The sequence below is a fragment of the Gossypium hirsutum genome, chromosome D11, assembly GCF_007990345.1.
Source record: "Gossypium hirsutum isolate 1008001.06 chromosome D11, Gossypium_hirsutum_v2.1, whole genome shotgun sequence".
In the NCBI taxonomy this organism is placed as follows: Eukaryota; Viridiplantae; Streptophyta; class Magnoliopsida; order Malvales; family Malvaceae; genus Gossypium; species Gossypium hirsutum.
In genome coordinates this window covers 58,365,494-58,391,338 of record NC_053447.1, presented here as the reverse complement: position 1 = coordinate 58,391,338, position 25,845 = coordinate 58,365,494, and the positions used below count along the sequence as shown (strand labels likewise).

The following is a 25,845-nucleotide window of genomic DNA, read 5'->3' as shown; positions in this document are numbered from 1 at the left end:
GAATATATAATTATTAAATATTAAATTAAAAATAAATTTTTTTTTGAAAAAATGTTAAAAATAATATGGGCATGCTTGAAATGGACTTCAATTAATCATTTACAAATATGGATAAATTTAAACAAAATTTTAAGCTCATATTTTAACTCGAGCTAAACTTATGCAAATCTAAAATATGTTAATATTATGCTAAAATCCTACTTTACAAACAACCCTCCTAATATAAACGCAATATATTGACTTTTTTAAGTACTTAAAGCATCTTTGTTTGAGTGAGGCCTTGGAAGAATAGTTGTCCTTAACGTATAATACTTCTTTTATATTGAAAAGCAAGAGAGGTACCTCTACTAACAAAAGGAAGACTTTATGCTTCACTTAGTCAACATGCAATTTCATTTTTCTTGAGAGGAAAGAAAGATAATGTTTATTTTTATTACTAATTAAGTTAAATAATCTAAAGTTATTGTTACTTTTGAATTAAAATATTTATGAATTATTATTCTATGCACTGATAAGAAAAATTTAACAAGCGAGTTTACGATAATATCATTTGTTTATAAAATATAAAATTACAACAAAATAATTAAAATAACATTTTGGTATCATCTTAAATTCGCTTATGGAATTTTTTTAACTACACAACCGTACGTAACTTGAATAATTACACCCATTATAATTACCATTCAAACATTCTGATTTTAGAAACTAATATTTAACATTTTAATGAAGTATGATTGCATAATATTTCTATAAATACTTAGGAGTTAAAATTTTAATATTTTTAAAGGTAGAAGTATAATTCAAAATTGCAAGTAATTAGTATAACTACAATTAGATTTGATTAACATAATGCAGAAATGAATAAAATATATTTGGATAGGGCACACGTGTAGTTGGACTTAAACGAAAATAAAATTTAGATTGAGAACCCACCCATTCGTAAATGCACATAATGAAACTTAAATTTAAACACTCCAAATCCCGAAATCTTAACCTTTATCAATAATATTAAAATTTCATTGGTTAAATAATTAAAAATTAATAATAGTAGTGTTTATTTAAATAATACAAAACCCATTATTGATCACATGTAAATAATAATAAAAACTTATAATCGTCTAATATATCGTTTATTTAAATAATACAAAACCCATTATTGATCACATGTAAATAATAATAAAAACTTATAATCGTCTAATATATCAACATATGTGTATATTGATTATTTTATTTATATTTAAACATTAATATTATATATTACAAAGAAATAAGAGAAACAAATATGTCATCATTGTATATACTACCATCGTTTCATCCGTGCTTTGTATTGAGTTAATTTTTTAGACTAAATTATAAGGTAAAAATTTAAAATTTATTATATGGTTCAAGTTCCTAGATTTCTTTATATATTTAGAATTTAATTTTTATATTTTTATTTTTAAGAATTTAGTATTTATATTTTTTGAATTTAAAAATTCAAGTATAGTTATTAAACTATTAAAATTCTTATGGTAAATTAGTGGTTGTGACATTTTGAAAAAAATACACTTTTGGTAGCCATGTGACAAAAAATAATATTATAATGGATTTAAATTTAACATATACTCTAACAATGTTTACAATTCTTAAAATCCACATTAACATTTTAATTAGAATAAAGTATTTAGACTGACAAATAGACCTACTCATGGGCCAAGCTACTTGCCCAAGCCCGAAGGCCCATCTGAAATTAAGGATGGTTTAGGCAAAAATATTAGGTCTGAAAAGTGAGTTCGGGTAAAAAATAATTAGGCCCATTTAAAATATGAGCCGAGCTTAGGCGTGAGTATTCAAAGCCTGAGCCCAACCTAACCTAACCTTCTTTTTAGTTTGTGATGTTTTATATTATGATATTTTTTTTATATATTATGTAATTTATGATAAAATGTTAAGATGACTATATATAAAATTTTAATAAATAAAAATATATAATTATTAAATATTAAATTAAAATTAATATAAATATATTTTAATTTTTTTTTAAAATAATACGTACCAGTCTAAAATGGGCTTGGGTTAGCTATGGGTGAATTTGGAAAAAAATTTATGCCCATATTTCAAGTTGAATCGATATTGGATAAGAATAAAATGTGTTAATATCATGCTTAGTCTCGACCTATGATTACATCTACTTGGAATCAAGGTTATACAGAGAAAAAAATGTGAACATAAATGTAACGCCCCAAAAATCTAAATGTTTGATTTGTTATATTCTAATGAAGTAGTTAGTTTGGTCTAGTGGATAAGTGATTTGTGCTCTTTGGGCATGGGTTTGAGTCTCGGTCTAGGCAGCTAGTATTATTTTTGTTAAGCGTCTGGTGAGTTGTTGGCTAGTAGAATTTGGGTTTAAATTGAATTTGGTTAAGTTGTCAGATAAGGATTAGTTGTGTAAGTTAGTTGGGTTCAATTTTCACGTTGGTTTCAAGTGGAGGGATTTTCAAGAATTGGCTTTCTTCTTTTTCATCTATCTACTCCAAATTTCCTATATTCTTTTGATTCGTTGTCTTTTATGTTATGCGATTTTTGTGGTAGTTGTGTGTTGGTTAAATGCTACTCTATTCTATGTCGGTAATATTTCTTCTATCCTTCTTTCTTTTGTTCGTTGTAAGGGGTTGTTCCATTCATTGACTTTGGTTAAGAGGGGTGTATGTCTGGTGCGTTTATTTCATGTTAATCGTTTTGATGTTTGATTAGGGGAGAATTGTGAGACGATTGACGCTTCTCGGCAACTTGAATCGCATGGTTGTTGTTCATCCTTTTGTAAAGGTTCGATTGTATTTTGGGAGTCGATTAAAGGCATTGTGTACTATATTTTTCTTTGAATCAATATCGTGAATCGTCGCTAAGTTAATGAATTAAATCTCATTTTTAGGTGCTGAGGGTCCCGTGTTTGCTTTGGTGCTGAAGTCGAATCAGGTGTATAACGAAAAACACGAAAAATAGCGAATGAAGAAAGTAAAAAAACTGTACAGTCAATGCCACACATTTGTGTGCTAGGCTGTGAGTGACACACGGCCGTGTGATGGATCGTGTGTGACACACAATATGGGCTATTTAGGCTGTGTGGGCTATATGGGTGTGTGAGCCCAAAATTCTAATTTTTTCCTAGGGTCGTAAGTATCGTTTGGATTCAACGTAGGCCTACCATAGGGTCGATATGTTATAATTAAGCTATAAAACATGAATTTCAGTCATCCATTAGCATGAAATTTGATATAAATATGCATGTTTGAAATGTTATAAGTTAAGTAAAATTTGTAACATGCTATGTATAATCTGAAAAATGTTATGCATGTTCTGTATCTGTTATTCTGGGCATGTACTTCATAATATATCCGTTATCTGTTAGTATTGCATTTGTGTTGGGTTTGATGTATGGAGGAAGTGTGGGCAGTGTAATAAATTGTCTTATTTGGTGGCTTAGCCACATATATATGATTTTGTAAACAGCGATAAAGTGCATAATACACTGGCAACTCTGCTGCAAATATTCTAAAAAGTGTCATACCGACACTAACTGATTTGTAGGGCTAGATGGATATTTAACACCCTATATGGTGTGTAGGGATGGTTGAAGTTGGTGTGTAGCAAATGGGGATAAGATTGTAAATTTGCATCTGATTCTAATTCTATATATGATATGTGTATTATATCTACTTTGTTGTGATATAAAACTGAAATTAAATTTGTAATTCTGTTTAGTTTAAAGTTATACACTAAGTTATGAAATTCGCTTTCTATTTGTCTGTCACTTTCAAGTTACCCTTAGACTTAGGCGGGTCGGTGTAACGAGAGCTCGGTTATAATCATATTATCGTAAATTTAAATTATTTAAATTTGGGTTTGAGAGTTTTGTAAACTGTGGACTCTTTGGACATTTTGGATCGTTTTGGGTTAGAATTTTGTTTTTGTATTTCGCATAATACTGTTTAAACTTTTTTATCAACAATATTCACTTTTCTACAAAATTAATGGTTTTCAAACAACGAACAGCGTTTTCCAAAATATCACTTTCTAAATTATTTCCACTGTAAACTTACGGTTTCAAAGAGTGTAAACAAACAACATTTTCAATAAAACAACTAAGTAATATATGTTTTCAAATGAACTAGGTTATTGTTTGATAGAGTTTTTGACGTTTTCAAAATATACAAAATCTAGATTTTCAAACCATTTTACAATAACATCTCCGGATTTGATCATAAAGTTTAGGCTAGGTTTGGGGTGCTACATTTAGTGGTATAAAGTCAAGTTGTAAAACTCAGGTTGTGAAATTTTGTGAAAATTGTGTTCTGAACAAAACCTATTTTTGCTTTGATCTGAAAAATAAGTCTATAAAATACCGAGTCTTCGATGTCGATTCTATAAGTATTTCTAACTTAGTTAAACTCTTAGTTTAGAAAACTCTAAAACCATTAGAACTACTTTAAAATAGTTAGATTGAAACAAAACACTGTAATTTCCTTTGATAATATTCTGAGCATAAAATATCTATTAATAAACATCAGAACTGATACATAAAACTCTGCAATGTAGATAGCATAATGATTACACGTGGAACTTGCGATCGCGGTGTCTGTGGATGCGGTGGGCACTGAAGAGGGGCTCAGGCTGAGTCGTCCTTGATGGGTAGCATGCCTAATTTGGATACAAGTGAGATGTCGGGAACAACTACTACTGATACGAGGTCTCAAACTCAGATAGTTGGGGACGATGAATTGTCTTAAGCCATGTTGAGGGTTTTAGAAAGGGTCACTAGGCCACCTTTTGGATCTAGGAGCTGAAGGTAGGTAACTGAACGACCCCGGTCCAACGGTGCTAAATTGTTTACAGGTGTCACTAGAGTTGCCCCAACTGTGGCCGAATATTGGTTGGAGGTGATAGAGAGGATCATGATTGATATTTATTACACCCTAAGCAGAAATTGAAAGGTGTAGTATCTCTACTTTACGATGAGGCATACTAGTGGTGGTTAACGATTGAGGAGGGTACTCAACCAGATCAGATTTCATAGGATCATTTTAAAAACACCTTCCAGAGAAAATATATGGGGGCAAGTTGTGTAGATGCTTGTGGACGCGAGTTTATGAGCCTTACTCAAAGAGATAGGACTATGACCAAGTATGAGACCGAATTTCTGAGATTGAGCAGATATGTTCATAGCTTGATGTCGAATGATTATGACAAGTGTATCCGCTTCAAGGAAGGGTTGAGGTTTGACCTCAAGGTTTTGATAGCTCCATAGAGGGAGTGGGTTTTGCTGTCTTAGTGGATAATGCAAAAATTACCGATGAGGTTAAGCACTCTCAATGCAAAAATAGGAACCATGAAAAGGGTAAGAGTAAGAGGGATTTGGAGCCCTCTAGTTCTGTTTAGAGGCCTAAGAAACGAGCTAGGTTAAACGCTCTCAATGCGAAAATAGGGACCTTGAGAGGGGTAAGAGCAAGAGGGATTTAGAGCCCTCTAGTTCTATTCAAAGGCCTAAGAAACAAGTCAGGTTTGATAGGCCTCTAAGGGTTGAGGCTCATGTTGCATCTTTTTTGGTTCAGACGTGTATGGATTGTGGTAGGCGCTATCCGAGTGAATGTTGGAGGAGGTTGGGAGCTTGTTTGCGATGTGGATCGATGGAGCACCGCATCAGGGATTGTCCACAGCGTTCTGATCAGGTACAAGCTCCAACTCTGGGTTTAGTTTAGCCTCAGTGGGCAGTTTAACAATCGCCTAGGGGCCGTTGCCCAACAAGGGGTGGTTGCCCAACAAGGGGTGTTAATGGTATGGGTAGAGGTCAGAGAGCACCAGGCAAATGTGCTAACAAAACTGAGGCTAGGCGAACTACACTGGTATATGTGACTAGACACTGTGAGGATAGAGATGCTGCAGATGTTATAGCTGGTACGATTTTTCTTAATACTACTCCGTACTTTACATTGATGGACATAATATCAACACATTCTTATATAGCTAGTTCTACTTCTGTGAACTTGGGTATTTCGGTTGAGAGCACTTCTAGTAAGGCTACTGTAATCAATCCACTTGGGTAGTTTGTTCGGGTTGATAGGATTTATAGGAGAATACCACTGGAGATACAGGGGGTTATATTTCTGGCTAATCTGAAAGAATTGTCATTTAGGGAATTTGATTTCATTCTGGGAATGGATTGGCTCGTAGAACATTGGATCAACTTAGGTTGTGCTACAAAAATGGTGGTTTTGAGATTTAAAGATGGTGTGGAAGTGGTTATGATTAGCAAGCATCGGGATTACCTCTCTAATGGATGAAAAGTTGGTTCGTAAAGGATGTGAGGCATTTCTGGCCTATGTGGGTAATTCAGTTTTCGTGGGTTCTTCTGTTAGAGATATTCGGACGGTTAAGGAATCTTTGGATATCTTTCTTGAGGAGTTGTTGAGATTGTCTTCGAATAGAGAGGTTAAATTTGGTATCGAGATTCTACTGGGTACAGCTCCGATGTCTATTGCTCCCTATCGCATGACACTAAAAGATCTTATGGAATTGAATGCTCAGCTTCAAGAAGTTCTCGATCGAAGGTTCATTTGTCCTAATGTATCTCCATGGGGGGCACCAGTTCTATTGGTAAAGAAGAAAGATGGTATTATGAGGATGTGTGTAGATTACCGTCAGCTGAACAAATTGATGGTAAAGAATAAATGTAATACCCATAACTGCTTATGTCACCGGATTAGGGTTACAGAGTATCACTGTATATTTCAAAACATTCAATAACAATAGCATCCAGTTCACTAGAATAATTAACAACATTTATTATTTTTTAAAATAATTTAGATCGAAGTAAACATACACTTATGGACCCCAAATTGGGATTACGATGCCTTAAAATTAGTTTGAGAACAGTTACGAACCAATTTGAAACAAATTAGAATATTTAGGAAAAATTTGTAAATTTTCAAAACAGGGTCACAAAACCGAGTGGCCAGGCCGTGTGACATGATCCAGATTGTGTGGTGTAGGGTACAACCATGTCGCTACCCGTGCGCTAGATCATGTACCTTTCAAAATGGCACTACACGGCCATGTCGCTGGTCGTGTGCTAGCCTGTGTAACATTCGATGTTGGGTCACACGGCTGTCTCGCAGCCTGTGTGAAAACTGCACCTAAACATGTTCAAGGCACACGTCCGTGTGGGTTACCCGTGTGAGACACACGGTCATGTGACAACTCGTGTCCCAGACTGTGTGTACCCAAAATTTACAAAAATCATATTCTTTTCTTCACTCATATGCCTAAGTACTTAAACATATTCAAACATACAATCTCATAGGTCATTAAACACTTCCAAATACATTGAACTCTTGTAAACACAATCAAACTAAGTGCCTAACTAATGTGTAATCATTGACACCACAATATTTCATAACAATTTACTTCTATAGTTGTATATACAAGTCACAACTTACACATCAAAATCTTACCTCCATTTCATTTCATAATATCATTGTATTTCATGCTTGACCAACAACTCAACTTAGGTGAAACATGCATATTTTCATAGTTATTCAAATATAACATCTCAAGCTTAAGTGTAAACTTGCACAAAATCAAGAATTAATACATCTAAAAAAGGGTTTAAGTTGTTCATTGTCGTTGGAAGATCTCTGTGTAAGTTCAGTTATGAATTCTTGCGGTTCCGTGAAGTTTCTATTGATTTTTTGTTTATGTGTAAAAATAGGGTTTCTATGTTTGTTTCACTTGAATTCTCTACTAAGTGATCGTTGATATCTTTTCTTTAGGCGAGAATACCAAGGGAAGTAATCCTCCTCGTTTTGTTTCGAGATAGTTCCACCGAGTTGTCGATAAGCATTGGTTTTGTTGGAGTTTGCATCAAAGTTTTGACATAAGTGGTTGAGTATTAAATTGTGTGATTTTTTTCATTTTAGTTGTTTGATTTATTATTGAATATTCGTTTAGGTCTCAAGAGTACTTTACATTGATCCTACTTCAAAACTACTTTAGGTGTGTATAAAAAAGCCAACCTTCTACGAATTTTGAACGTTAAAAAACATGGCTCTTGATGCCATAAGGCCGTGCGCTAGGTCATATGGTAGACAATGCGAAACACACAGCCGTGTGTTAGGCTATGTAGCAGATTGTGTAACCCACTGTTCATGAATTAGAGACACACGGGCTAGGGACACGGGCATGTGTCCAAGCGGTGTAACTCATTAATTCACCTCTTAGAGACACAAAAGCCAAAGACACGGGGGATGTCCAAGTCGTGTGACCCGCTATTTGTGCGATAGGACCACACGAGTAGATAACACAGACATGTGTCAGGTAGTGTGAAGCCATATGGGCCAGCTATCCAGGTTGTGTGGAACCACACGAGCATGTAGATCAGGAATTGAACTTCACCCTTAAGTTGCGTGCATTGTTTGAAATGAATGTCAGTCTTCCGTAGGGTCCGTATGGACTAAAATAGATTGTATAAACTGTTATTCTATGATATGAGGCTAAGGATTGAATATCGATATGCGTGTTAAATGTAACAATCATTAATAACTTTGATATATTTTATCTAAGTATAAATTGTATCTGAATGATTGTATAAGCATCCTTATCAATTGACATCTAAAATTTGCATCTGCATTGGGTGGAAATTGTGTAAAGAAGGAAGTATTCTGTTCTGAATCAGTGGCTAAGCCACCAGTATCCGTAATTTGATCTGGCAGCTAGTTTGCAATTATCGAAACGTGTCATACTGACACTATGTGGTGTGTAGGGCTGGATGAGTATTAAATACTCAATTTGGTGTGTTGGGTTAGTCGGAGATGGTGTGTAGTGGATGATGATAGAAAATTTTGTCTATTAGATTTGTTCTATGTCTGGGAATAAACTGACTTATTGTTATCTGATTGATCTGTTCTAATCTATTAAATAAATAGATTATCTTCTGTATCTGATTTTGAATGAATTTGGGACCTTATTGGTTTAACTTTAACTCTATTTGAATATATAATTGTTTCCTTATTGAGTTATTAATTCATTTTGTCTATTAATGAATTACAGGTATGCCACAGATTTGATCGGGTCGACGGATCGAGAGCTCGATCACACTTTTGATCAACTATTATTATTATTAGCTTAAGTTCAATAGTTTCTAGATATTTGACTTTCTAAATGATAATTTCCAAAGTAAATGTTATGTTTATTAAAATTCCTTTGGTTTGGGAGACTTTGAAACAAAGTTTGAGAAATTATGTTTTAAGAAATATTTGATGTGGCTCTCCAGACTTGGTCTTGTCCTCTAGGCCGGGTATGGGGTGTTAGTGTTACATATACTTTCATTATAAATTTGATCTATCGAATAATTATTTCTCTTGAAAATTCTTCAGGAAGTTCAATGATATATGATACATTAATATCAACAATAATAATAACTTTGTCAAAACCATTTTTTTGAAAAAAAATTTAGTTGTCGACTTTAAAAATAAAGTTGGAGTCGCCACCGATCCTTTATTAAGGTGTGATCGGCTCACCTTAAAAATTATTTTGGTCTACGAATTTTGAGAAAACGAGTTCGGGAGTCAGTTACGTACGAGGAAGGGTTAGCACCCTCGTAACGCCAAAATCAGTACCAAATTGATCATTTAATGTCTTAGTGTCGAAGGTTAAAAAGATTTCTAAAATCAGCTCAAATGATGAAATTTGAAAAAGGATAATCAATTGTTCAAGTCATGTAAAGAAATCGAGTCCCAATACGTTAGGGTACAATTCCTCATAATCCCCGAACTTTGAATATCACTTTTATTTTATGTGAAAATCTTCATTTTGAGAAAGTAACATGTCACACCCAATGCGTTAGGACACAACAAGTTAAGTTCCCAAAAATTATTTTTATACTCATGCATTTTGAATAAAGAATATCCTCGGCTATTTAAGATTAACAAAGAAAATCAGAACCCAATACGTTAGGGCTCAATTTCCCTCGAAAATCCCAAACTTCGAATATTGCTTTTATTCAAAAAAAAACCTTTGAATCAAGAAAATAACTTTGATGTATGGTTAAAACCAAACTATATTTTCAAAAAGGGTATGTAAAAAAAATAATGTACAATTATGAAACGGATACTCTAATTTAAAGCATATATGCATAAATATTTACAAATATATATACAACTACAATAAATGGATTTGCAGATCGATATGCGTATACTTAACACATATACAATAATACATATAAAAAGACGGAATGTAATATATAAAAAAATGCATGTAGGTGTGAATATGAAAATCAAATCAAATAAATAAAATAAAATAGACTAAGAAAATAAAACGCAAATCACCTTAAAAAAAACTTTGTATTCAAGATTATCTCTGTATTTTCCTATCTCTTTGCCTTTATTTTCAGTCTCTTTTTTCTGTCTATCCCCCCTTACAAAGTAAAAATATGGCTTTATATAGCCCAAAACTAACTTCTTTTCCACTATATTTTTGCTGATAGACTCTCTGAGTCTGTGTTTACAGGCGTTCGTGAAGCGCACGTGGAGGAGGCCCTCCGAGTCCTGCGACGATCGGAGTCTTTGCTGGTGGCTGCTAAAGGATATGGGGTTAGGGTTTTTAGTTAATTGAAATGTGTTGGGTTTGGGCCTTAAAATATTTTACGAGCCTAGGCAGAGAAATTGGGTATAATAGCTGTAACCTCAGGGAGGTAAAATCCGCCATCTTCGATCTGTTCCACTATTGCTTAGGGAGATAAGATCTGTAATCTTCAATCTATTCCACTACTGCCCAGGGAGATAGAATTACTGGCTTCAATGTACTCCACTGTAACCTCAGGGAGATAAAATCCGCCATCTTCGATCTGCTCCACTACTGCTTAGGGGGATAAGATCCGTAAACTTCAATATATTCCACTGCTACCTAGGGAGATAGAATTACTGGCTTCAATGTACTCCATTGTAACTTCAGGGAGGTAAAATCCACCATCTTTGATCTACTCCACTACTGTTTAGGGAGATAAGATCTGTAATCTTCAATCTATTCCACTGCTGCCCAGGAGATAGAATTACTGGCTTCAATGTACTCCACTATAACCTTAGGGAGGTAAAATCCGCCATCTTCGATCTGCTCCACTACTGCTTAGGGAGATAAGGCTTTATGATTCCACCGATCTGTTTTCTGTGGAACATGACCTGTATGATGAACCTAATTATGCCTAATGATTAGGATGTCACATGCTCCTAACTAGGCGTGTATGAATGACATCTAAATGTTATGTCATGAAAATGATTCATGAATGCTAAATATTGAAGTCGTTATTACTCATTGAGGCTTCCTTTGTGATAACAACGCTTCGAAAAAAACTCAAAAATTCTTAATCCGGCTTTTTACTCCTATATATCTTTGACCTTTTAACCCAGTGAAGTCTAAACAATAGTCATGCTTCAGGTTCTTGTATCATTTAGAAATTTCTAGAGTAATATGAAAAACTTCCCTTGTGAAAGTTTTATTAGTCCATTAATCGTTATTCTAATGCAACATGCTTTCGAAAATATCATAACGATGGATAAAACGAAATTGACTTGAGATCATAACTTGCAATAAATTATCAATGAAAGCAAGTCTAAAAGAGGAATTGACTAAAACACTTATATTGAAAAAGAATGAAGTGTTTTAGAAACAACAAATTATGAACAAGTGCCCCAGATATTTTTACTTGAATTGCTCTATACAACTTTTTGAAGACCCTTCTGAATTCAACACGTGTCTAGGAGGTTCACAGTACTTTGTTGATGCCCCAAGATGTCGTGCATTCCTTTTTTGCCGATTTAGGTACAACAAGATCACCACGTGCTTCAATCAGACTTTGAGTCGCCCTTGTCAGGTTTTCAACTCGAATCTCCTTTGGTCTTAAGGTGCCCTTTGCGGGTTTTCACCCTAGCCTCTCCATTTTTTTATTTTTTTATTTTTTGGAATCAAAGCGCCCTTTGCGGGTTTTCACATTGGTTCCTTCCCCTCTTCAAGTGAAGTATCTCTTGACTGAATCTGAATTTATTGGATTAGGCAACTTTCTTCCATCCATTTCAGCCAGGATCAGGGCTCCTCCGAAAAAGGCCTTTTTTACAACGTAAGGACCTTCCCAATTTGGCATCCATTTCCCCCTAAAATCTTTTTGTAGAGGAAGAATTTTTCTCAGTATCAAGTTCCCCTCGTGAAATTCTCTGGGTCGGACCTTTTTGTTGTAGGCTCGCATCATTCTTTTCTGGTGCATTTTACCATGCTAAATAGCCTTTAGCCTTTTTCCCTCTATTAAGTTCAACTTGTCATTTCGAGATTGGACCCATTCTGCTTCATACAATTTTAACTCAGTCAAAACCTTGAGAGAAGGAATTTCAACTTCGATGGGCAAGACTGCCTCCATACCATAAACCAGGGAGAAAGGTGTTGCCCCGCTGGAGGTCTTGATTGATGTTCGATAAGCAAGGAGGGCAAACGATAACTTCTCGTGCCAGTCTCTGTAAGTCTCAGTCATCTTCCTCATAATCCTCTTTATATTTTTATCGGCCGCTTCCACTGCACCATTCATTTTTGGACGATACGACGACAAATTGTGATGTCTGATCTCGAATTGACTGCAGACTTCTGCTATTGAGTTGTTGTTCAAGTTCAACGCATTGTCGGATATGATTCTTTTAGGCGTTCCATATCGACATATGATCTCCCTTTTCAAGAACTTACTGACTGATGACTTTGTAACCTTAGCATACGAAGCAGCTTCTACCCATTTGGTGAAGTAGTCAATAACCACAAATATGAAACGATGTCCATTTAAAGCCTTCGGCGATATTGGCCCGATGACATCCATACCCTACATGGAGAAAGGCCATGGAGAAGTCATGACATGAAGAGGCGAAGGAGGTGCATGCATTTTATCACCATAGATTTGACATTTATGGCACTTTTTGGAATAATTGATGCAATCCCCTTCCATGGTGGACCAATAATACCCAAATCTCAAAATCTGTCTAGCCATTGTGAACCTACTGGCATGCGTTCCACAGATGCCCTCATGGACTTCCTCCAGGATTTTCTTTGCTTCCACGGCATCTACACATCTTAACAGTACCTGATCTTTTCCCCTCTTGTATAAGATCTCCCCATCTAAGATGTAATCAATTGCTAGCCTTCTCAGAGTTCTCTTTTCATTCTTCGTTGCCTGGCCAGGATACTCACGATTTTTTATATATCGTAGTATATCTTGATACTAGGGGATATCATCGATTTCTCCTTCTTCGATACTATAACAATGAGCCGGGTCTTCATAGATACTCATTTGGATAGGCTTCATGTCCTCTTGTCTGTTCACCTTGATCATGGAGGCTAGAGTAGCTAATGCGTCGGCCATTTGATTTTCCTCTCGCGGGAGATAGTGAAAAGTAATGTCCTCAAACTCTTTAATCAATTCAAGGACCAACTTTCGATAATTGACTAATTTGGGATCCCTCGTTTCCCATTCACCTTTAAGCTGGTATATTACCAATGCCGAATCTCCATAGACCTCTAACACTTTGATTCTTCGTTCTATAGTTGCACGAATACCCATGATGCATGCTTCGTATTCTGCCATGTTGTTTGTACAATCAAAATCCAATTTGCAAGTGAAAGGATATTGATCACCATTCGGGGACACTAGGACTGCCCCAATTCTATTGCCCACAGCATTCGAGGCTCCATCAAAGTTTAACCTCCAACCGTGACCTTCTTGTGGGTTTTCTTCAGTAGCCGCTATACACATCAGGTCTTCATTTGGGAAATCAAAACTCAACGGCTTGTAGTCCTCCAAAGCTCTACTATCTAGAAAGTCAACAATTGCACTCCCTTTCACATCCTTTTGGCTCACATAGACAATATCAAATTCAGACAGTAAGATCTGCCATCGGGTTATCCTCCCATTCAAAGCAGTCGACTCCATCATATACTTTAACGGGTCTAACTTTGAAATTAGCCAAGTCGTATGGTATAACATGTACTACCTTAATCTTCGGGTTGTCCAAACCAAGGCACAACACAACTTTTCAATAGGCGAATATCTCATTTCACAGTCAGCGAATTTCTTGCTGAGATAATATATTGCCCTTTCTTTTCTCCCCGTTTCATCATGCTGGCCTCGCACACACCCCATTGAATTATCAAACACTGTCAGATACAATATCAGCGGCCTATCCGGGCTAGGTGGCGACAGCAATAGAGTATTAGACAAATACTGCTTCACCTTGTTAAAGGCTTCTTCGCATTCTTCATCCCAAGTACCAGGATTATGTTTCTTCAGAAGACGAAATATAGGGTCACATTTCTCAGTTAGTTGTGAAATGAACCCAGCGATGTAATTCAGTCTTCCGAGGAAACCTGAATTTCTTTCTGAGTGCGAGGTGGAGGTAAGTCTCGTATTGCCTTGACTTTGTCTGGATCAATCTCGATTCCCTTTTCACTGACTATGAAGCCTAGCAATTTTCCTGACCTGGCCCCAAAAGTGCACTTCACTGGATTAAGCTTGAGCTAGAACTTTCTCAATCTTAAGAATAAATTTCTCAAGACCTACACATGTTCCTCCTCCGTTCTAGATTTCGTGATCATGTCGTCAACATAAACCTCGATCTCTTTATGCATCATATCATGGAACAAGGCTACCATGGCTCTTTGGTATGTCGCTCCCGCATTCTTTAATCCAAACGGCATCACTTTATAACAAAGTGTCCCACATAATGTAATGAACGTAGTCTTTCTCATGTCCTCAGGATGCATCTTTATCTGATTATACCCAGAAAAACCATCCATGAAGGAAAACAATGAAAAGCCCGCCGTATTGTCTACCAATGTGTCGATGTAGGGTAATGGGAAATTGTCTTTTGGACTAGCCTTGTTCAAATCCCTGTAATCCACACACATTCGTACTTTCCCATCTTTCTTTGGAACTGGTACGATGTTGGCCACCCACTCAAAATACTTGACTTCTTGCAGAAATCTGGCATTAAACTGCTTTTGGACCTCCTCTTTTATCTTCAACACGATATCAGGCCTCATCCTTCTGAACTTTTACTGCACTGGCTTGCAATCTTCTCTTATAGGAAGGCGATGGACTACAATGTCAGTACTTAACCCAGGCATATCTTGGTATGACCATGCAAAGACATCCTTGAATTCCTGGAGTAGTCTGGTGAGGTCTTGTCTTGTCTTTGCAGAAATATCAGATCCGATCTTCACCTCCTTTCCTTCCTCTAAGCTCACAATTTCTATTGACTCCTTGTGAGGTAAGATTTGTTTCTCGGCCCGTTCTACCATTTTCAACAAGTCCGGAGATAAACCACAGTCTTCGACATCTTCAAAATCATGCGACCCCTCTAAACACATGTTTCGTTCAAAAGGGGATTCTGAATTTGTAAGAGTGACATTCGTATCATTGATACCGAGGGACCTGTTATGGGTATGAAAAATAATATGGATTCAAGAATTGTTTGGTGCAATATGGTCATGAATGAAATGCAAGTGTAATTTGAGAGGAAATTCAAAATAACTGCTCTTATGAAAAGAAAAATTTGTTCCAAAAATGATTGTAAAAGTGAACTTTATTAAAATAACGATTTTTGGACATAAGCCTATTTCACAAAAGAATCCTTATCACTTCTGGGCTAAAAGTAATACGGGTGTTTTGGACATTACTCTGAGGAAGTCCTAAAAACTACAGGTATTTCTTTTGTAGTCCAATTGTTTAGCTCACTTCCCGGCTCATAAGGGCGAATATCCAGTAAAGTTCATTCCCCCGCCGCTTCTTCATACATGGCATGAATACATTCTAACCCCGTATTAATGCTTCCAACTCCTGGCATTTCTTGATAGATGAATCCTCTCGACACAAAAGTTTTGGATAGGTGGGGAAAGGTCATAGGCTCCCATTTGACTTCATCACCTATCAAATGAGCCATTCTTCTCTCTCGCTTCTTTTCTTGCTCTATCCTCCTCTGCCTAGCATCTGGCTTGTATCCTAAGCCAAAATGGTCCTGCTTATCCTTCAACACTGGAGCCTCAACTCGGCCCTGAAGATATTTCCCCAATCCTTTCTCTGGCAAAGCTCCCTTTCCAACTATTAACTGCAGACCCATCTTTGTGGTATTTGATATTATCGGTGTTAGGATCTTGTTTCCCTCAAGGATGAATGTTGCATTTACGAACTCAAAGGATCAGAAAGAGCACTCAATTGCATCATCACTTGCTTCCAAATAAGGCGCATCGTTGGTCACAAATGCAATGATATCTTTTTTAGCATTTATCGTCACTAGCCGACCCTCTGACACCAACTTCAGTTTTTGATGTAACGATGACGGTACCGCTCCTACTGAATGAATCCATGGCCTTCCTAATAGACAATTGTAAGAAGGCTTGATGTCCATAACCAAGAAGTCCACCTCATAGATAGTTGGGCCAATTAACAAGGGAATGTCAATTCTTCCCATGGCCCTCCTCTCGGTGCCATCAAATGCTCTCACTATATTCTGGCACGACTTCATATGTGAATTATCCACAGGTAGCCTGTTGAGCATGGATAGGGGCAACACATTCAATGCTGATCCGTTGTCTACCAGAACTCCTGGTAATGTGTACCCTTTACACATTGTAGTGATCTGTAAAGTTCTAGTAGATCCCATACCCCCAGGTGGTATTTCATCATCGCTGAAGAAAATGAAGTTATCAGCGCTTATATTACCGACCAGTCGATCCAACTTGTTAAAAGAGATATCGTCGGCCACATAAGTTTCATTTAGCACTTTCAGTAGTGCATTTCGATGTCCCTCCGAGCTCAGGAGTAAAGCTAGCACAGATATGCGAGCTGGTTGTTTGTGCAGCTGTTCCACAATGCTGTACTCGCTATCCTTTAGAAACTTCAAGAACTCTCTAGCTTCTTCCTCTTTTCTTGGTTAATTGACTAATAGTTCGGGTTCGACCATATTCTTCTTCTTTCCAGCCGAAACTTCTTCTTTTGTTGGCTCTACTCGAGCTTTCATCTGTTCGTAGTGCCTTCCTTCATCCTGATCCTCTTTATTGATTATATCCTCTTTCCCCGGGATTGTCACATTACAATCGTAATTCCAAGGAACCCTCTTGTTATCCTTATATGCAAACACAGCCGATTTTTGAATGATAACCTTTGGTGTTACTCGTGCCCCAACCTCACTATTCTTAGGCCGCGAGATGATGACCACAAGATGGTTAGCCTTCGGAACTCCCAATGCCGACTCTGATGCGCATATATGACTCTCCCTCTGAACTCTTTCACAGAATTCCATCTCCTTGTTATCCATCATACCTTGTACCATGGCTCTGAACTCCGTACACTCTTGGATTTCATGCCCCATTTCATGGTGGAACTCGCAGTAGTTCCCCCTTTTTTCACAGCTTCTTTCTACAGCAATTAGTCCCCTTTTTACCATCTCCTTCCAGACTTATCTCAAAGGAGTCTTCACATCCGTAATGTCTACCTTAATTCTTCTATTTTCGCCCATCATATTTATTCCACTGTCAGTGTGGTTTGGTAATGGATTTTCCGCCTTAGCTGCTTCATCAAATTTAACAACACCCATACCAATGAGCTTTTCCACCAATTTTTTAAAGGCAGTACAGTTTTCTATGGAATGCCCCGTGATTCCCGCATGGTAGTCACACTGTGCATTTGCATCGTACCATTTGGGTACGGGGGCTGTAAGGGCTTCAGATAGATAGGGGAAACTACGTGTGCGTCAAATAATTTTGATATAGTTCCCTGTACGACATAGGAATTGGCATGAATTGGGGCCTTTCAGTATTTTACCTCGTACCGGCCTCCTGTCTTGACGAGCTTTGCTGATTGGCAGCCACCTTTCCTGGCTGACTTATTGTTACTGACTTCGAGTAACCCTTGCTGTACATGCTCGCGTTGTTCACCTCGTTATCCTTCCTCTTCGAGGTTGATTTTCTGTTACTCTTTCCCGCATCGATCTTCCACTCCTGATGGCATTCTCAATCATCTCGCCATTCATGACTATGTCAGGAAAGCTTTTTGTGGCACTTCCTAACATATGTGTTATGAACAGTGCCTTCAGGGTGTTAATGAACAACATGTTCATTTCCTTTTCCAAGAGTGGTGGCTGAACTTGGACTACGACCTCCCTCTATCTCTGTGCGTACTGCCTAAAGCTTTCGCTTGGCTTCTTCTCCATATTCTGAAGGGTGATTCTATCAGGAGCCATGTCTGTCACATGACTATATTGTTTCATGAATGCTTGCGCCAAGCCCTTCCATGAACCAATCGTGGCACGACTCAACTGATTGTACCATTTGGATGCTGCCCCTGCAAGGCTGTCCTGGAAAAAATGTATCAAAAGTTGGTCGTTGTTAACATATCCCGCCATTCGCCTGCAGAACATGGTGATGTGAGCTTCTGGGCAGCTTGTCCCATTGTACTTTTCGAATTCAGGCATCTTAAACTTATGAGGGAGTACTAAATCTGGCACTAAACTCAGCTCTTTTGCGTTAATGCCTCGATAACTTTCAGTGACCTCCATTGCCTTGAACTTCTCCTCGAGCCACCTACACCTTTCCTCTAACTATTTCGGTAATTCCTCTTTTATTCTTTCCTTCTCAGCCACTTCATCAAAGTCAGGAATGGTAGAGTTAACAGGGTTATTTTCAGGATTAGAACCCGGTCCAGCTTGGAAGTTCGAAACACCAGCCCGAAACTGCTAAGGCATGATGGTGACAGTAGATTTACGTGGGTATTCAGCTTGAGTTCACATATGTGGAGGGGTGAAACCTATAGGATAGAGAGGTTCATCCTCTTTACCCTCTTCAACATCAGTCATGGGACCCTTTCCTTTATCACTTCCCCTAGTTATCAATTGAGTTAGCTTCGCCATCATATCATCTTGGAATTCTCGCATCTTCTCAGACATATCCCGTTGCATCTTATCTAACCGCTCCTGCACCTGTAGCTGAAGTCGGTCCTGCATCTCCTTCTGATGCTGTTCGAGTTTTTCCAATCTCCGATCCATATCTTTTGTCTTTGCTCGAATACTGTATCGGTGTTGGGTTGGTTGGTTGGTTTCCAGGTTAACTGAGTAATGATTTTAGTTAATTAGGATCAATTAAAGGTTTTAATGCATATGATGCGATGCATGAGATGAATGCAAGAAAGGCGTTAATTATAATTCAATTCCACTTAGAAAACTTTACTAGAGAAAAAATTTCTTTACATAAACTGGCTATAAATAAGGCATTGCCCTAACATTTAGAACTTTAATCTCCTTAAGTAACGATGCCAACTTCTGCCCCTGATCTGATTCTGATTCGTACTTCACACTTAGTATATCAGCTTGTATTGCCAAAGTCTGTAAGTGCTCAGCTACCCCTTGAATCTGAACCACAGCTTCTCCCATAATGTGATCCCTTTTTGCAACTTGATCCTAGAGATAGTGAAGCTGTTCACTTTGATGATCTTCATTTGCTTCCAAATGTTCAATCTTGGCTTCACAGTTCTGTAATGCCATCTCTAATCCTTCTACTGCTCTCTTCATTTGCTCGATCCTGCTCAAGCTTGCTTGCAACTCCATCACAACATTGCGATTTCGATATTGATGAATAGTTTCTTCCAGTTCGGCCACCCTAGCTTTTAATTCATCCCTTTCATTCTGGCTTTTTGACAAACTCCTCTCAAGGGACTTATTTTTATTTTGAGCCTCCTGAAATCTCTTTTCCCACATATCAGCCTTAACCTTTTCTTCTTGAATTTCTTGACGCCACTGCTCTGAGGTTTTTCCCAACCCAGCAGTTCTCACTAACAGACGTAGTCTCTTATAATCCGTCTTCAAGCTATTCAAATCTTCCTCGACTTTACGCTTCCTTTTTCTCAGGCCTTCGGTTTCCAGCTTCTGAACATCTATGTCCAACTTTAAATTCATCTTCTCTTCCTCCATTTGCTCTATCTTCTTTTTGAGCTCTAAATTTCTTCTTTCAAAATCCTGCCTTATAATTTCTAGCTCGAAAGGGACAACTCGTACATACTTTTCTGCTAGTTGACTGTCTCCCTGACTTGGCACAGGTATATTGTCATTGATCCTTCTATTTAGCCACTCGATATATTCAGGAGTCGTTGATGGACCTACTGCCAACCTTTTCAATCGGCGAGTCTTCCTCCAAGCATTAGCCATTTCTCGTATCTTATTCTTGTAACCATCACACTTATACGAGAATTCACATTGAGCTAATCCTTGGGTTGTAGGTACGAACTGCCTTGACTTATACTGTCTCAGTACCAATAACGGTGCATAGCCAATAGCCCCCCAAATCCTAAGTAAAGGGACCCAGTAAAAATCTCCACACCTATATAAGATCTCATCTGACAGCATCCAAAGAGCTCTCCATTCAATATCATCCTCTTGAAGATTCTGAAGAGTTGCCATCCATTTTTCCTCTGAGAAATCATTCTGCCTCGGTAATGCCATTATTTCCTTCAAGGGCGAATAATTTTCAGAAAAAACCCGATAGAAAACCTTATCCACTTTTCAAAAGTGACTGTGAAACCATGCTAAAAGGAGCTGCGTGCATCCAATGAATCTACCCTCACCTGCTCTTCGACATTCATTCAGAGATCTGAAGGTTTCTGCCAAAATTACTGGAACTGGTCTAACCCCATTGTCAAGACGGTCAAAAAGGTTAGTGACTGCTTCACCAATATGTCCCAAAGCTTTAGGAAAGACAACTAAACCGTAAATACCCAAGGCAAAGACATCAATCTTTTTCCTCGTATCCGGGTGTGCTAGACTTAAATCTTTCAGGTTCTTCCAAGTAATGCACTTACTATCTCCCTTTTGTTTGATTCGTGCTGCGACCCATTGCTCACTCATCCCCATAATATTCATCAATTTCTTCAAAAAGGTTGGAACATTAGCAGCTCTTCAGTAGGCTTTATCTACTTGGATCTTCGAACAACGAAGCAAGACCGTATATTCCTCCACCGTAGGTACTAAGTCCACTTTTCCAAAGGTAAAGCAACTATAAGCAGGATTCCAAAATTGGGCTAAGGCACGAAACAAGTGCTTATCCACCTTTAAGTCGAGCAAGTAAGGTAGGTCTCCATAGCTAGAGTAGAAAAGCTGCTTAATCTCATCATTCCACCGGTCTCAAATTTCCTTTAGTTCCTGTAGGCTATTCTGAGTCGCGCTAACACGAGTGAAGTCCCACAACTCTGACACATATCCCTCGGCCAAACTATCACCCTTCTCATGCTGTGTTGTCTCAGACCAAGTTTGGACAGCCGCATTATCTTCCACCTTATCAAGAAACCCTTTTTCCATGATAAGCTTTCTATCTAGCAACCGAATATGAACTAACGCCCTTTCAGGATGAAATGCTATGCAATCATGATGTCATGCAATCAAAACAAAAACAAACCTAAGTCAGTACCACACAAAAGATATAATCCAATACAAACATGTAATAGCAAAAACACTTATCAGAATCCACTAGGGTTTTGGAATAGTTCTACCTAGGGCAATTCCTAAAGCTCGCTATATGAGGTTTAGTTTCTAGAGTAAGGGTACCCGAACAGCATATTCCTCGATCCTCACCCATTATAGGCTCATATGGATCGAGTTCAGTTCAGGGGGATACATTTCCCTATGGCTGCACGGAGACGAAAATCTCACGAAGACATAGGTACGGATATATCCCGGAAGCGGTCCACTACCCTGCACAGAGGTGAAAACCTCACGAAGGACTAGTTTCTCGCTCCCACTTAAAAGGGTAAAATGCAAAATGCAAATGCAAAGTTGCCAACATACCAAGATGAAAAATCAATGAATGCGAAGGGAACTCATGAAATTTTTTTAAAAACTTTTGATTTTCAACACAAAGACAAATATAATCAGTTTATGGCTAGACTCTCAAAGTCCTCAGCGGAGTCGCCAAGCTGTCGAAACCGTTTTTTTGAAAACAAAAATTTTAGTTGTCGACTTTAAAAATAAAGTTGGAGTCGTCACCGATCCTTTATTAAGGTGTGATCGGCTCACCTTAAAAATTATTTTGGTCTACGAATTTTGAGAAAACGAGTTCGGGAGTCAGTTACGCACGAGAAAGGGTTAGCACCCTTGTAACGCCCAAAATCGGTACCAAATTGATCATTTAATGTCTTAGTGCCGAAGGTTAAAAAGATTTCTAAAATCAGCTCAAATGATGAAATTTGAAAAAGGATAATCAATTGTTCAAGTCATATAAAGAAATCGAGTCTCAATACGTTAGGGTATAATTCCTCATAATCCCCAAACTTTGAATATCACTTTTATTTTATGTGAAAATCTTCATTTTGAGAAAGTAACATGCCACACCCAATGCGTTAGGACACAACAAGTTAAGTTCCCAAAAATGATTTTTATACTCATGCATTTTGAATAAAGAATATCCTCGGCTATTTAAGATTAACAAAGAAAATCAGAACCCAATACGTTAGGGCTCAATTTCCCTCGAAAATCCCAAACTTCGAATATTACTTTTATTTAAAAAAAAACCTTTGAATCAAGAAAATAACTTTGATGTATGGTTAAAACCAAACTATATTTTCAAAAAGGGTATGTAAAAAAATAATGTACAATTATGAAACGGATACTCTAATTTAAAGCATATATGCATAAATATTTACAAATATATATACAAGTACAATAAATGGATTTGCAGATAGATATGCATATACTTAACACATATACAATAATACATATAAAAAGACGGAATGTAATATATAAAAAAAATGCATGTAGCTGTGAATATGAAAATCGAAAAAAATAAAAAAAAATGCATACGTTAGTGCCCATATATAAGTGTACAAATAAACAACAAAATTTATAATAATTTCTAAAAACATGTATATGTAAAAAAATGCATATGTATTATAAAACGTAGATGTATACACACATATATATATAGACATATTTATTTATAAAAACTATGGAAACAGAATATATAAAAATGTATAAAATATGTGTATATAAGAACTAAAATATGTATGCATATATGTATATATTTTAAAAACATATAAGTATATATATGGAATATAAAGCATGAGAAAGTTAAAAAACTAAAAAAACTGTAAAAAAAAAGGTTTAAAAATGTATGAATGCATGTGTTCATGAAAACTTAATAAACATATATATATTAAATAAGCATTAAAATAGGCGTATATATGAATGAAATAATAATAATAATAATATTAAATAATATTAATAATATCAAAAAATAGGATAAAATAAAAAATGATATAGCATAATTATGATAAAAACAAAAAAATGGATTAAATTGAGTTAAAAACGAAGCAATGGGGCGAATTTAGAATAAAATTTAAAAAAAAAGGCCCACTTGAATGTGCGCATAACAATGGAGGACCAAAAGGGAAATTATCCTGTTCTTCCAATGCGCTGCGCAGCGAGGGACCCAATTGAAACAAAAACGAAATATGCGGCCTAAATTTAAAAAACAAAAGGGGCTTGATTGAAGCGCGTCGCAACCAGCAGGGACCATTCGTGCAAATCTCCCATTTGGCCAAAACGCGCGAATCCTCCCCTTCGGGTCGGGTCACCGCGCGGGTCAAGGCATGGATAAAACGACGCCGTTTTAATCTACTATTTAAAGCAGTTTTTTTTCTAAAACCATTTGAAACCAAATAAAAGAAAAAAATTTAAAAAAAAAACTGAAGGCCTTCTGCTAGGGTTTTCTTTCGGCCCTTCTTTGCACCGCCGCCGCAACCGGTCTCCATCGCGTTTTCGCTGATCGGAGATGCAACGCGATGGGCTCCGAAGGTAAGTTTCTTTCTTTTGTTTTTGATAAAAGAAAAAAATAAATAAAATAAAATAGACTAAGAAAATAAAACGCAAATCACCTTAAAAAAAACTTTGTATTCAAGATTATCTCTGTATTTTCCTATCTCTTTGTCTTTATTTTCAGTCTCTTTTTTCTGTCTACCCCCTTACAAAGTAAAAATATGGCTTTATATAGCCCAAAACTAACTTCTTTTCCACTATATTTTTGCTGATGGACTCTCTAAGTTTGGGTTTACAGGCGTTCGTGAAGCGCACGTGGAGGAGCCCCTCCAAGTCCTGCGACGATCGGAGTCTTTGCTAGTGGCTGCTAAAGGATATGCGGCTAGGGTTTTTAGTTAATTGAAATGTGTTGGGTTTGGGCCTTAAAATATTTTGCGGACCCGGGCAGAGAAATTGGGTATTACAAACTTATATGTATAAATATATTAATTAATAAAAACGTCATGATCAAACTCATATTGTTCAAATAGTTAGACATAAAATAAATAATAATTAATACAAATTTAAATATGCAATTAGAAAGATGAATAAAAACTCTTATAAAAAATAAAATCCATTCAAAATAAGTGAAAAAAAATTCTTCTCTTTGCTATAAACAAGTCATGACTAAAAATTACCAATTGTAATTAATTTATATCTAACCAATAACTGAAACATGTGAAAAAACTAATGCTCCAACCAAATTTAGCATTAGTAATATTATTAAAACAAGTAGATATATTTAGATAAGTCTAATGGACTTAAAAGGGTCCAAAATTATGTAAACCTTGAGAAAGATAAGCCCAAATCATATTTGGCACCATCCGGGTCATGTACTCCATGAACATGAAAATCACCAGTTAGGGGTGAGCAAAATTCGATTCAACTCGAAAAAATCAAAAAAGAATTCGAATTTAGAGTTAAACGAATCGAGTTATTTGAATGAACTCGAATTTTTTTTTCAAATTTCGAGTTCGAATCGAGTTGAGTTTTCGAATTCGAATAACTCAAATAATCTGAATATAAAACTATAATATTTTATATTTTTACCCCAAACTCCCAAACCTTTTTATTTTTTCCTCAAAACTTTTACTCCTTCCCACTTTCCCCCCAAAACTTTTACTCCCCTCCCAACCCCCCAATCTACCCGAAATTCATTTCCCACCAAAATTTTACTCTCCCATTTACTTTTTCTCAAAATTTTACTCCCAAAAACCCTCAAAACCTTTTATTTTCCCCCAAAATTTTTACTCCAATCCCACTTTTCTCCTAAAACTTTTATTCCCTTCCCATCCCACCTCCCATCTACCCCAAACCCTCCCCCCTCCAATTTTTTTTTAATATTTTCCCTCCAAAATTTTACTCTCCCTATTTACTTTCCCTCAAACTTTTATTCTCCAAAACTTTTTATTTTCCCCCTAAACTTCTACTTTTCACCCTTTACTCTAAAAAAATCAAAATTATCCCAAAAAAATCACTAAACATAAATAGTAATAATTTTATTTATATCTACTATTTATATTATTAAATTAAATTTCACATTTTATATTATTTATATTATTGATATTATTGAATTGTTTAGTCATATTGAATATTTATATTAAAATTGAATTATTAACTATGCCATAAAATATTCGTGTTAAAATTTTATATTGGTATCAATTTCACATTTTATTTTTAAAATAACTTTTATTAAAAAATCATATTTTTACATTTAATATATTTTTTAATTCCAAAATACATAGTGACAAGAATCTGAAGATAATTGAAACAACTAAGCAAGCAAAAAAGCTAACCAATATATAAAAAATTAATAAATAAATTATGAGGTGATGAAAGTTAATAAAAAATTGATTAAGGTAGACAAATTTTATTACGATGGGTGACAGTGGTTACAAGGACCCAAAATTATTTTTTAAAATTTAACTTGAACAAATATATTCGATTCGAATTTCATCTC

General features: G+C 36.3%; 1 long non-coding RNA gene across 1 annotated transcript; it reads left to right on the top strand.

Annotated features, from left to right (window-relative positions):
- Nucleotides 1-2,458: 2,458 nt before the first annotated feature.
- LOC121223335 (uncharacterized) lies at nt 2,459-3,626 on the top strand. The gene is made up of 3 exons (XR_005920672.1): nt 2,459-2,607; nt 2,734-2,805; nt 2,912-3,626. It is a non-coding gene; the product is annotated as an uncharacterized lncRNA (long non-coding RNA).
- Nucleotides 3,627-25,845: the final 22,219 nt, after the last annotated feature.